We start from the raw sequence: 13,467 nt of genomic DNA, 5'->3' as shown, positions 1-13,467 counted from the left end.
TTGAATTGAGTGAGAGTCCAGACACAGGCCTACGTCTCATTCCAGGCCTACGTCTCATTCCAGGCCTACGTCTCATTCCAGGCCTACGTCTCATTCCAGGCCTACGTCTCATTCCAGGCCTAAGTCTCCTATTACAGAGAACATTGGTTTTAATCGCCATCATCAATATGAAATTCCTCTGATCTCTACTGCTGTGGATAACTGATTTAATGAAGCAGCCATTCTGCACTGTGATGGCTCCACTGGGGAATATAGTACTCCAATCTACTGGGATTCATGAGACAGGGAGAGGTAATCTACTGGGATTCATGAGACAGGGAGAGGTAATCTACTGGGATTCATGAGACAGGGAGAGGTAATCTACTGGGATTCATGAGACAGGGAGAGGTAATCTACTGGGATTCATGAGACAGGGAGAGGTAATCTACAGGGATTCATGAGACAGGGAGAGGTAATCTACTGGGATTCATGAGACAGGGAGAGGTAATCTACTGGGATTCATGAGACAGGGAGAGGTAATCTACTGGGATTCATGAGACAGGGAGAGGTAATCTACTGGGATTCATGAGACAGGGAGAGGTAATCTACTGGGATTCATGAGACAGGGAGAGGTAATCTACTGGGATTCATGAGACAGGGAGAGGTAATCTACTGGGATTCATGAGACAGGGAGAGGTAATCTACTGGGATTCATGAGACAGGGAGAGGTCATCTACAGGGATAGATGAGAAAGAGGGAGAGGTAATCTACTGGGATTCATGAGACAGGGAGAGGTAATCTACAGGGATTCATGAGACAGGGAGAGGTAATCTACTGGGATTCATGAGACAGGGAGAGGTAATCTACAGGGATAGATGAGAAAGAGGGAGAGGTAATCTACTGGGATTCATGAGACAGGGAGAGGTAATCTACTGGGATTCATGAGACAGGGAGAGGTAATCTACGGGGATTCATGAGACAGGGAGAGGTAATCTACGGGGATTCATGAGACAGGGAGAGGTAATCTACAGGGATTCATGAGACAGGGAGAGGTAATCTACTGGGATTCATGAGACAGGGAGAGGTAATCTACAGGGATTCATGAGACAGGGAGAGGTAATCTACAGGGATTCATGAGACAGGGAGAGGTAATCTACTGGGATTCATGAGACAGGGAGAGGTAATCTACTGGGATTCATGAGACAGGGAGAGGTAATCTACTGGGATTCATGAGACAGGGAGAGGTAATCTACAGGGATTCATGAGACAGGGAGAGGTAATCTACTGGGATTCATGAGACAGGGCGAGGTAATCTACAGGGATTCATGAGACAGGGAGAGGTAATCTACTGGGATTCATGAGACAGGGAGAGGTAATCTACTGGGATTCATGAGACAGGGCGAGGTAATCTACTGGGATTCATGAGACAGGGAGAGGTAATCTACAGGGATTCATGAGACAGGGAGAGGTAATCTACAGGGATTCATGAGACAGGGAGAGGTAATCTACAGGGATTCATGAGACAGGGAGAGGTAATCTACTGGGATTCATGAGACAGGGAGAGGTAATCTACAGGGATTCATGAGACAGGGAGAGGTAATCTACAGGGATTCATGAGACAGGGAGAGGTAATCTACTGGGATTCATGAGACAGGGCGAGGTAATCTACAGGGATTCATGAGACAGGGCGAGGTAATCTACAGGGATTCATGAGACAGGGAGAGGTAATCTACAGGGATTCATGAGACAGGGAGAGGTAATCTACTGGGATTCATGAGACAGGGAGAGGTAATCTACAGGGATTCATGAGACAGGGAGAGGTAATCTACAGGGATTCATGAGACAGGGAGAGGTAATCTACTGGGATTCATGAGACAGGGCGAGGTAATCTACAGGGATTCATGAGACAGGGCGAGGTAATCTACAGGGATTCATGAGACAGGGCGAGGTAATCTACAGGGATTCATGAGACAGGGAGAGGTAATCTACTGGGATTCATGAGACAGGGAGAGGTAATCTACTGGGATTCATGAGACAGGGAGAGGTAATCTACTGGGATTCATGAGACAGGGCGAGGTAATCTACTGGGATTCATGAGACAGGGCGAGGTAATCTACTGGGATTCATGAGACAGGGAGAGGTAATCTACAGGGATTCGTGAGACAGGGAGAGGTAATCTACAGGGATTCGTGAGACAGGGAGAGGTAATCTACTGGGATTCATGAGACAGGGAGAGGTAATCTACTGGGATTCATGAGAAAGAGGGAGAGGTAATCTACTGGGATTCATGAGAAAGAGGGAGAGGTAAAGGAAAACGGAGAAAGAGAGAGGGGAAAAAAAGATGTTGGAGCTGAGATCACAGCAGAGAAACAGAGCGAGACAGAAACTACCCTTAGCCCCCCTCCTTCAGAGACACTACCCTTAGCCGCCCCCCCCCCCCCCCCCTCCCTCAGAGAAACTACCCTTAACCCCCCCCCCCTCCTTCAGAGACACTACCCTTAGCCCCCCCCTTCCTTCAGAGAAACTACCCTTAGCCCCCCCCCCCCCCCCTCCCTCAGAGAAACTACCCTTAGCCCCCCCCCCTCCTTCAGAGAAACTACCCTTAGCCCCCCCCCCTTCCTTCAGAGACACTACCCTTAGCCCCCCCCCCCCCCTCCTTCAGAGACACTACCCTTAGCCCCCCCTCCTTCAGAGACACTACCCTTAGCCCCCCCCTCCTTCAGAGACACTACCCGTAGCCCCCCCTACTTCAGAGACACTACCCTTAGCCCCCCCCCTCCTTCAGAGACACTACCCTTAGCCCCCCCCCCTCCTTCAGAGACACTACCCTTAGCCCCCCCCCCCCCCTCCTTCAGAGACACTACCCTTAGCCCCCCCCCCCCCTCCTTCAGAGACACTACCCTTAGCCCCCCCTCCTTCAGAGACACTACCCTTAGCCCCCCCCCCCCTTCAGAGACACTACCCTTAGCCCCCCCTCCTTCAGAGACACTACCCTTAGCCCCCCCCCTCCTTCAGAGACACTACCCTTAGCCCCCCCCCCCCCTCCTTCAGAGACACTACCCTTAGCCCCCCCCCCCCTCCTTCAGAGACACTACCCTTAGCCCCCCCCCCCCTCCTTCAGAGACACTACCCTTAGCCCCCCCCCCCCTCCTTCAGAGACACTACCCTTAGCCCCCCCCCCCCTCCTTCAGAGACACTACCCTTAGCCCCCCCTCCTTCAGAGACACTACCCTTAGCCCCCCCTCCTTCAAAGAAACTACCCTTAGCCCCCCCTCCTTCAGAGACACTACCCTTAGCCCCCCCTCCTTCAGAGACACTACCCTTAGCCCCCCCCCCTCCTTCAGAGACACTACCCTTAGCCCCCCCCCCCCCCCTCCTTCAGAGACACTACCCTTAGCCCCCCCCCCCCCCTCCTTCAGAGACACTACCCTTAGCCCCCCCCCCCCTCCTTCAGAGACACTACCCTTAGCCCCCCCCCTCCTTCAGAGACACTACCCTTAGCCCCCCCCTCCTTCAGAGACACTACCCTTAGCCCCCCCTCCTTCAGAGACACTACCCTTAGCCCCCCCCCCCTCCTTCAGAGACACTACCCTTAGCCCCCCCCCCCCCCTCCTTCAGAGACACTACCCTTAGCCCCCCCCCCCCCTCCTTCAGAGACACTACCCTTAGCCCCCCCCCCTCCTTCAGAGACACTACCCTTAGCCCCCCCCCCCCCTCCTTCAGAGACACTACCCTTAGCCCCCCCCCCCCCTCCTTCAGAGACACTACCCTTAGCCCCCCCCCCCCCTCCTTCAGAGACACTACCCTTAGCCCCCCCCCCCCTCCTTCAGAGACACTACCCTTAGCCCCCCCTCCTTCAAAGAAACTACCCTTAGCCCCCCCTCCTTCAGAGACACTACCCTTAGCCCCCCCTCCTTCAGAGACACTACCCTTAGCCCCCCCCCCCCCTCCTTCAGAGACACTACCCTTAGCCCCCCCCCCCCTCCTTCAGAGACACTACCCTTAGCCCCCCCCCCCCTCCTTCAGAGACACTACCCTTAGCCCCCCCTCCTTCAGAGACACTACCCTTAGCCCCCCCTCGAGACACTACCCTTAGCCCCCCCTCCTTCAAAGAAACTACCCTTAGCCCCCCCTCCTTCAGAGACACTACCCTTAGCCCCCCCTCCTTCAGAGACACTACCCTTAGCCCCCCCTACTTCAGAGACACTACCCGTAGCCCCCCCTCCTTCAGAGACACTACCCGTAGCCCCCCCCCCTCCTTCAGAGAAACTACCCTTAGCCCCCCCCTCCTTCAGAGACACTACCCTTAGCCCCCCCTCCTTCAGAGACACTACCCTTAGCCCCCCTCCTTCAGAGACACTACCCTTAGCCCCCCCCTCCTTCAGAGACACTACCCGTAGCCCCCCCCCCCTTCAGAGACACTACCCGTAGCCCCCCCCCCTCCTTCAGAGACACTACCCTTAGCCCCCCCCCCCTTCAGAGACACTACCCTTAGCCCCCCCCCCCTTCAGAGACACTACCCTTAGCCCCCCCCCCCCTTCAGAGACACTACCCTTAGCCCCCCCCCCCCTTCAGAGACACTACCCTTAGCCCCCCCCCCCCTTCAGAGACACTACCCTTAGCCCCCCCTTCAGAGACACTACCCTTAGCCCCCCCTTCAGAGACACTACCCTTAGCCCCCCCTCCCTCAGAGACACTACCCTTAGCCCCCCCCTCCTTCAGAGAAACTACCCTAGCCCCCCCTCCTTCAGAGAAACTACCCGTAGCCCCCCCCTCCTTCAGAGACACTACCCTTAGCCCCCCCCCCCTCCTTCAGAGACACTACCCGTAGCCCCCCCCCCCCCTTCAGAGACACTACCCTTAGCCCCCCCCTCCTTCAGAGACACTACCCTTAGCCCCCCTTCCCTGAGACACTACCCTTAGCCCCCCCCCCCCTCAGAGAAACTACCCTTAGCCCCCCCTCCCTCAGAGAAACTACCCTTAGCCCCCCCCTCCCTCAGAGAAACTACAGGTAACACTCAGCTCTAGCGGATAAAGAAAACTAAAAGGAGAAAAGAAATCCACATCAAGGAATTAAGATCATTAACACAAAGGAGATCCAGGTGTAGAACCTTCATTACTGGGTAGCGATTAGGGAGCGATAGCCTAGTGTTAGGCTGTATTAGTCAGCAGTCAGTGGCAATAGCAGGCTAGCCTGGCAGGCAGCATGCCTCAGGAGAGTGGAGGGCAGTGGGTCCATTAGCTCAGAGCTAGCCAGTCGTCACAACCAGCCTGCTGATCTGGTAGCTAATAGCTAATAGCATGGCTACTGAACCTAGCAGTAGCAAGCTATCCTGGCATGTCAGCAGCATGCCTCAGGAGAGTGGAGGGCAGTGGGTCCATTAGGCTGCTGAGCACCTTATAGCTAATAGCATGGAGCTGCTGAGCTGAACAGAACAGAGCTGGGGGGGAAATGTGATTGGATTCCATTTCTGCTGCGTGGCAGCTGGCACCAGAACAGAGCCCCGGTAGGTAACGGCGACACACACACACCTTGTGGCCCATGAAAATCCATTCCGATCCCTTTCTGCCACCTTGAGTTCTGCTCCCCGGTAGAAAGACTGAGTTACCTGCACACCGGCTGGTGGGAGGTGGTAAACGCTCTACGCTGGCACTACATCGTGCCAAGTGGCCATAGTCTGAACAGAACAGACAACATCATCATCATCATAGCATTGGTTGCACTTGCAATGCACTCTGGGATATTCTGTAGAGCTTCGTTGACGTAGATGTACTCGGTAAGGACAAGATGGCCCGCCTCTCTAACCAACAAACAAAAACACACACAATCAACATCAACTGTCATATTGTGTTAGTTCAAAGGACCTCTTCAGGTGTAGCCTAGCTGTTTGCATAGCAAGGCTGCTGTGATATTTGTGATGGGAAGCCAAAAGCAGAAGGAGCTTGATTACTTTCTCAAGCCTGAGAATGTGAGAAGTAAAATGAAAAATAAATGAATCCAAAGTTGCGAAATTCTGCAACACAAAGCAGCCTGATTGGCCTGTAGGAATAAGACCACCAGGAGAGTGAAGGGACATATTTTTTTGTTTTACCTTGTGAATATATTGTGTGTAATCTATTTCCTGAGTCATTATTTATCTTTTACATTCCTAAAATCGTTTGACCTCGATTCTGCCTCCTCCAAGGTCTTCTTGTGTTGTCCTCTGCAGAGTAAGGTACCGTGCTGCGTGATCTATTCACTCAAGGAGGATGGCATCACCACACGGCCTGCTACTGTAGATTGTCTGATATGAACACTGAAATGAACACTGAATCACGTTAATGATTATAACTGTGTAATAAGGCAGAGTAGTCGTACTAACACCCAACCTAGTCGCACTAACACCCAACCTAGTCGTACTAACACCCAACCTAGTCGCACTAACACCCAACCTAGTCGCACTAACACCCAACCTAGTCGCACTAACACCCAACCTAGTCGTACTAACACCCAACCTAGTCGTACTAACACCCAACCTAGTCGTACTAACACCCAACCTAGTCGTACTAACACCCAACCTAGTCGTACTAACACACAACCTAGTCGTACTAACACCCAACCTAGTCGTACTAACACCCAACCTAGTCGTACTAACACCCAACCTAGTCGTACTAACACCCAACCTAGTCGTACTAACACCCAACCTAGTCGTACTAACACCCAACCTAGTCGTACTAACACCCAACCTAGTCGCACTAACACCCAACCTAGTCGCACTAACACCCAACCTAGTCGCACTAACACCCAACCTAGTCGCACTAACACCCAACCTAGTCGTACTAACACCCAACCTAGTCGTACTAACACCCAACCTAGTCGTACTAACACCCAACCTAGTCGTACTAACACCCAACCTAGTCGTACTAACACACAACCTAATATTGCTCTGCTCCTAACGCCCAGCCTTTCCGTTGAGCTCTGCTCTCAGTTGGCCCTTCAAGAAAGCATTGTTTTGGCCTCTGTCGTCAATGTCTTCTTACGGAACGTAACACAATGGCAATAGAAATGAATGTTTCCTGGTTTTATACAGTGATCAACACCTTCAAAGTTTGAACAAACCGGCCAATCAACAGAACACTTCCTTAAACAAACACTCTGGCCCCCAGGCTGACAATACAACTGCCAATGAAACGGATATGTTACTGGAAATAAATTGGTACAAAACCGATGTCATCTGCACAGATGACCAAAAATAATTCATTTAGCCTAGTGGTCTGAATTGGTGCCCACAACTGATGTTATTCTGGATGTTGTGTCATAGATGAGTTAGTTAATTTTACAACCCATGTAATCTCATGACAGACGAAACAGAGTATCTAGTCCGCAAGCAGGCGAGATTTGGTTCTGGGTGCCGAAATTACAACCCATGTTCCTGAATATCGTATTGAATCCTTACAAGAAATAAACATTGTCCCTGGTCAGTAGAGTGTTCTCAGTCTGAAATCTGATGGCCTACTTGTAACTTCTCACATCTTGGTCCTGTCCCACATGACGCCCTATTCCCTATATAGGCTAGTGCACTACTTTTGACAATGGCCTATAGGGCTCTGGTCAAAAGTAGCACATTATATAGGGAAAGTAGTGCACTATATAGGGAATAGGCTGCCATTAGGGAAGCACACCCTTCTGTCTGGTTAAGGGGGAAAAGCTCTCAGTACTACTCTACTGTAAGTCAGTACTACTCTACTGTAAGTCAGTACTACTCTACTGTAAGTCAGTACTACTCTACTGTAAGTCAGTACTACTCTACTGTTACCTGAATGCTGCTGTAAGTCAGTACTACTCCACTGTAAGTCAGTACTACTCTACTGTAAGTCAGTACTACTCCACTGTAAGTCAGTACTACTCCACAGTAAGTCAGTACTACTCCACTGTAAGTCAGTACTACTCCACTGTAAGTCAGTACTACTCTACTGTAAGTCAGTACTACTCTACTGTAAGTCAGTACTACTCTACTGTAAGTCAGTACTACTCTACTGTAAGTCAGTACTACTCTACTGTAAGTCAGTACTACTCCACTGTAAGTCAGTACTACTCTACTGTAAGTCAGTACTACTCTACTGTCACCTGAATGCTGCTGTAAGTCAGTACTACTCTACTGTAAGTCAGTACTACTCTACTGTAAGTCAGTACTACTCTACTGTAAGTCAGTACTACTCTACTGTAAGTCAGTACTACTCTACTGTAAGTCAGTACTACTCTACTGTCACCTGAATGCTGCTGTAAGTCAGTACTACTCTACTGTAAGTCAGTACTACTCCACTGTAAGTCAGTACTACTCTACTGTAAGTCAGTACTACTCTACTGTCACCTGAATGCTGCTGTAAGTCAGTACTACTCTGCTGTAAGTCAGTACTACTCTACTGTAAGTCATTACTACTCTACTGTAAGTCAGTACTACTCTACTGTAAGTCAGTACTACTCTACTGTAAGTCAGTACTACTCTACTGTAAGTCAGTACTACTCTACTGTAAGTCAGTACTACTCTACTGTCACCTGAATGCTGCTGTAAGTCAGTACTACTCCACTGTAAGTCAGTACTACTCTACTGTCACCTGAATGCTGCTGTAAGTCAGTACTACTCCACTGTCACCTGATTGCTGATTGCTGCTGTAAATCAGATTACAAGCTCAGTAAAATCCCAGTGGAAAATTGTGTCTCATGTCAAAGAAACATTCTTAATGTGCTGTCCTCAACTCCTTCCTCAGACAAAAGTGGGCCTGATGTTTGTCAACAACATCAAAACAGTCCTCCTGGTCATGAGGTATCCTTATCTTGTTCACCAGTCAGTCATGTGAGCCTAATGTATATTGGCACAACACGCCTAAGGATCTCAACTTCTGAAGGAGGGAAGGAAATAGAGGATAGAGGGATGGGAGGGAAGTGAGAGAGACTTGGGGAAGAAAAGAATGCAGGGATACCTCCACTCCAACGTGCTGTGGTTTCCCTGCTGCCCGTGGCTTCTAGAGCGCAAAGATAGAAGGGGGAGAGAGTAGGCAGGAGAGAGAGAGCAGCGCAGGGGGAGAGAGAGAGAGCAGGGGAGAGAGAGAGAGAGAGAGAGAGCAGGGGAGAGAGAGAGAGAGAGAGAGAGAAGGGGAGAGAGAGAGAGAGAGAGAGAGAGAGAGAGAGAGAGAGAGAGAGAGAGAGAGAGAGAGAGAAGGGGAGAGAGAGAGAGAGAAGGGGGGAGAGAGAGAGAGAGAGAGAGAGAGAGAGAGAGAGAAGGGGAGAGAGAGAGAGAGAGAGAGAAGGGGAGAGAGAGAGAGAGAAGGGGGGAGAGAGAGAGAGAGAGAGAGAGAGAGAGCAGGAGAGAGAGAGAGAGAGAGAGCAGGAGAGAGAGAGAGAGAGCAGGGGAGAGAGAGAGAGAGAGCAGGGGAGAGAGAGAGAGAGAGCAGGGGAGAGAGAGAGAGAGAGCAGGGGAGAGAGAGAGAGAGAGCAGGGGAGAGAGAGAGAGAGCAGGGGAGAGAGAGAGAGAGCAGGGGAGAGAGAGAGAGAGCGAGAGAGAGAGCAGGGGAGAGAGAGGGAGAGAGAGCAGGGGGGAGAGAGGGAGCAAAGGCATGTGTCTGGGAACAGAGCACTCAGTGTGCCAGGGAACAGCCGTGAAGAGATTGCCATCTGATAGGCCTGACTAATGCCTTGAGTTCAGCCCTCTACTCTGATGGAGCTGCCTAGAGCCAGGCTGGGGCTGAGAGGAGAGAACCCAGACTGAGGCATAGAGAAAGAGGCATAAGAGTGAAACGAGAGAGGAGGGCCTTCCTATGGAGAGAGGCAGCATGGGGAGGGAGAGAAAGACAGCATGGGGAGGGAGAGAAAGACAGCATGGGGAGGGAGAGAAAGAGAGAGAGACAGCATGGGGAGGGAGAGAAAGAGAGAGAGACAGCATGGGGAGGGAGAGAAAGAGAGAGAGACAGCATGGGGAGGGAGAGAAAGAGAGAGAGACAGCATGGGGTGGGAGAGAAAGAGAGAGAGACAGCATGGGGAGGGAGAGAAAGAGAGAGAGACAGCATGGGGTGGGAGAGAAAGAGAGAGAGACAGCATGGGGTGGGAGAGAAAGAGAGAGAGACAGCATGGGGGGGGAGAGAAAGAGAGAGAGACAGCATGGGGAGGGAGAGAAAGAGAGAGAGACAGCATGGGGTGGGAGAGAAAGAGAGAGAGACAGCATGGGGTGGGAGAGAAAGAGAGAGAGAGACAGCATGGGGAGGGAGAGAAAGAGAGAGAGACAGCATGGGGAGGGAGAGAAAGAGAGAGAGACAGCATGGGGAGGGAGAGAAAGAGAGAGAGACAGCATGGGGAGGGAGAGAAAGAGAGAGAGACAGCATGGGGAGGGAGAGAAAGAGAGAAACACAGCATGGGGAGGGAGAGAAAGAGAGAAACAGCATGGGGAGGGAGAGGAAGAGAGAAACAGCATGGGGAGGGAGAGGAAGAGAGAAACAGCATGGGGAGGGAGAGGAAGAGAGAGACACAGCATGGGGAGGGAGAGGAAGAGAGAGACACAGCATGGGGAGGGAGAGAAAGAGAGAGACAGCATGGGGAGGGAGAGAAAGAGAGAGACAGCATGGGGAGGGAGAGAAAGAGAGAAACAGCATGGGGAGGGAGAGAAAGAGAGAGAGACAGCATGGGGAGGGAGAGAAAGAGAGAGAGACAGCATGGGGAGGGAGAGAAAGAGAGAAACACAGCATGGGGAGGGAGAGAAAGAGAGAAACACAGCATGGGGAGGGAGAGAAAGAGAGAAACAGCATGGGGAGGGAGAGGAAGAGAGAGACACAGCATGGGGAGGGAGAGGAAGAGAGAGACACAGCATGGGGAGGGAGAGGAAGAGAGAGACACAGCATGGGGAGGGAGAGAAAGAGAGAGACAGCATGGGAGGGAGAGAAAGAGAGAGACAGCATGGGGAGGGAGAGAAAGAGAGAGACAGCATGGGGAGGGAGAGAGAGAGAGACAGCATGGGGAGGGAGAGAAAGAGAGAGACAGCATGGGGAGGGAGAGGAAGAGAGAGACAGCATGGGGAGGGAGAGAAAGAGAGAGACAGCATGGGGGGGGAGAGGAAGAGAGAGACAGCATGGGGAGGGAGAGAAAGAGAGAGGGACAGAGAGAGTAGGAGCAGAGAGGAAGAGGCAGCATGGGGAGGGAGAGAAAGAGAGAGGGACAGAGAGAGTAGGAGCAGAGAGGAAGAGGCAGCATGGGGAGGGAGAGAAAGAGAGAGGGACAGAGAGAGTAGGAGCAGAGAGGAAGAGGAAGAGAGAGGGACAGAGAGAGTAGGAGCAGAGAGGAAGAGGCAACCACCAAATATCTATCCACGGAAATAAACCTAAGTGAGGAATCTTTTATGGAGGTTTTACTCCGCCCAAAATCTGTCCACCAACATTTTTGTATGAGGTCAATGAGTGAGTGTCATATTTGGTCAACAAAATGTTTTGTTGCTAATTTGAAACAATTTATATTCGACCAAATAAGCATCACTTATTTGGTTAACTTAACTGGATTTGTTGCTTATCAAATTCTACTTACCTAAGTTGTTGTCTTAATTGGTTTGTAATAATAAATTACTTTAACTGGGCTGTGATATAACCACAATATGTAAGTCTACCGCTTAAACTAAAAAATATATATTACAATCTATTAACTGCGCCTAGCAGACTTGGCAAAATGTAAATATAGAATGTCCTCATACTAGTACAGCTGATGCTGAATCGACACGAGTCACACGCGTTAACACGTGCAACTGTACTGCCAGCTAAACAGAGTGCAGCGCGCATGCCCGGCCGACTGTACACACGCATACATCTACATACATTCCCCGGTGTCCACATCAGGAATGATCTATCATGGTCCACACACACACACACACACACACACACACACACACACACACACACACACACACACACACACACACACACACACACACACACACACACACACACATATATATATATATATATATATTGACACAATGTAATCAGTTGAACATAAGGATTAATTGCAACAATGTACCAGTAAAGCGCTAAGATTACAACAATTACACACTGTAGATTGAAATGCATTGCTAGTGATCTGCTGGCATGTCAGGACACGTCAACATGTAAAACGGTTGGGAAATATTACTGAGAGCCAATATTACAGCCCTAAGGTTACCACAATGTAGGTTACTGCTGTAACTGGATAACTAGCTACTACATTATCTTCTGTAGAAAACTTATGATCACGTTTATTAGACAGAGTCCCAGTCTGTTGTAGTAACACCCATCTAAAGGGATGGGCAACTTGTATAATCACAGAGTTATGTCTTTCACGAACTGGTTATCAGTAACTTTTTATGGTCCTACTGGTAGATAGCTATTATGGCATCTATTTTACTAGGCATTGTGACCCCCCCCCCGGCTAATCATCCACAACACAACGGGGTTCCTTCCTCATTACAATGGCCCTTGGCCGACCTTTCTATCTCTGTTGTTGCAAAAGACCCACTGACTGACATGCCATTGTTGGTTTACAAACACTGAAGATCTTTTGAAGGTTCAAATCGCCTGATGGGTCAGATAACCTTAAATTACAGATCAACACAAAAATCCAAAGTTCAAACCCGCTAACTAGTAACTAGATCTTACGTTAGCTAGCCAACCTTGTCCCCTAGGACATTGTTGAGCTCACATAGAAGCTTAGTAGTAACAGTTAACAGACAGATGTTGGCAAAAATGACAAAAGTATTAACTAGTAACATTTGTTTCTGTTTTTCACTGGTACAACATCTAGAAAATAGGCCTAAACCAAGCAGGAGGCCAACATCAGAATATGATACTGACAGAGAGGGAGAACCTAACAGCGCCAGTATGCAGCACAAGCCAGACAGATTCCGTATGCTTACCGGTAGCTTGAGACAAACAGAAGAAGACACTTACCAACGAAAAGCCTAAATACCTTCAAGCCCTCCTCTTCGTTCTCACTGTCGGGACATGGACTCAAATAATTAAAATAGACAGACTATCCTCCAATTGTTAAGTTAAGCGCGAAATGGCTTATTTCGTATGGTATTGTCCTTTCCTTCGCTTCGTCCCAAAAGCTAACCGGTTTCGTTCTTCTCAGTGTGAGGTAAGCGGAAACACACCAGCCGCCTCGCTTTCGCACGGTGTCCATGGGAACCAGTAGTCGAGACCGCAGTCAGGCAAATGACTGTATAATAAATGAATGATAGAGGCCTCTAGTGGCCAAAAGCCCGTATTACATGGGAAGCGCCATTGAGGGCTTCCACCATTTTACTGTAGCCAACTGGATGGGACGGACTTTCAACGTTATTGGCTGATCCCTCCTGGTGGACCCTGTTGGAGTCATGTCCAACCAGGTCATCAGGAGGATTCAGCCAATCGTGAAGAAGAAAATTGACCACTTGAGAAAACCAGCTAGAGATAATGGGAGAAAATCCCCAAATCCAGATGAACAAAGCTGGTACAGAC

General features: G+C 50.1%; 1 protein-coding gene across 1 annotated transcript in view; it reads right to left on the bottom strand.

Annotated features, from left to right (window-relative positions):
- Nucleotides 1–13,093, bottom strand: part of LOC120024091 (sushi domain-containing protein 6-like) — a 56,663-nt gene extending 43,570 nt beyond the window's left edge. The window contains exon 1 of the mRNA XM_038968222.1: nucleotides 12,916–13,093. The gene's annotated coding sequence lies outside the window, so the exon portion shown is untranslated. The remainder of the gene's footprint in view (nucleotides 1–12,915) is intronic.
- Between the last annotated feature and the right edge of the window lie 374 nt (nucleotides 13,094–13,467).

The sequence above is a fragment of the Salvelinus namaycush genome, chromosome 29 (assembly GCF_016432855.1).
Source record: "Salvelinus namaycush isolate Seneca chromosome 29, SaNama_1.0, whole genome shotgun sequence".
NCBI lineage: Eukaryota > Metazoa > Chordata > Actinopteri > Salmoniformes > Salmonidae > Salvelinus > Salvelinus namaycush.
This window is presented reverse-complemented; position numbering and strand designations above follow the sequence as displayed.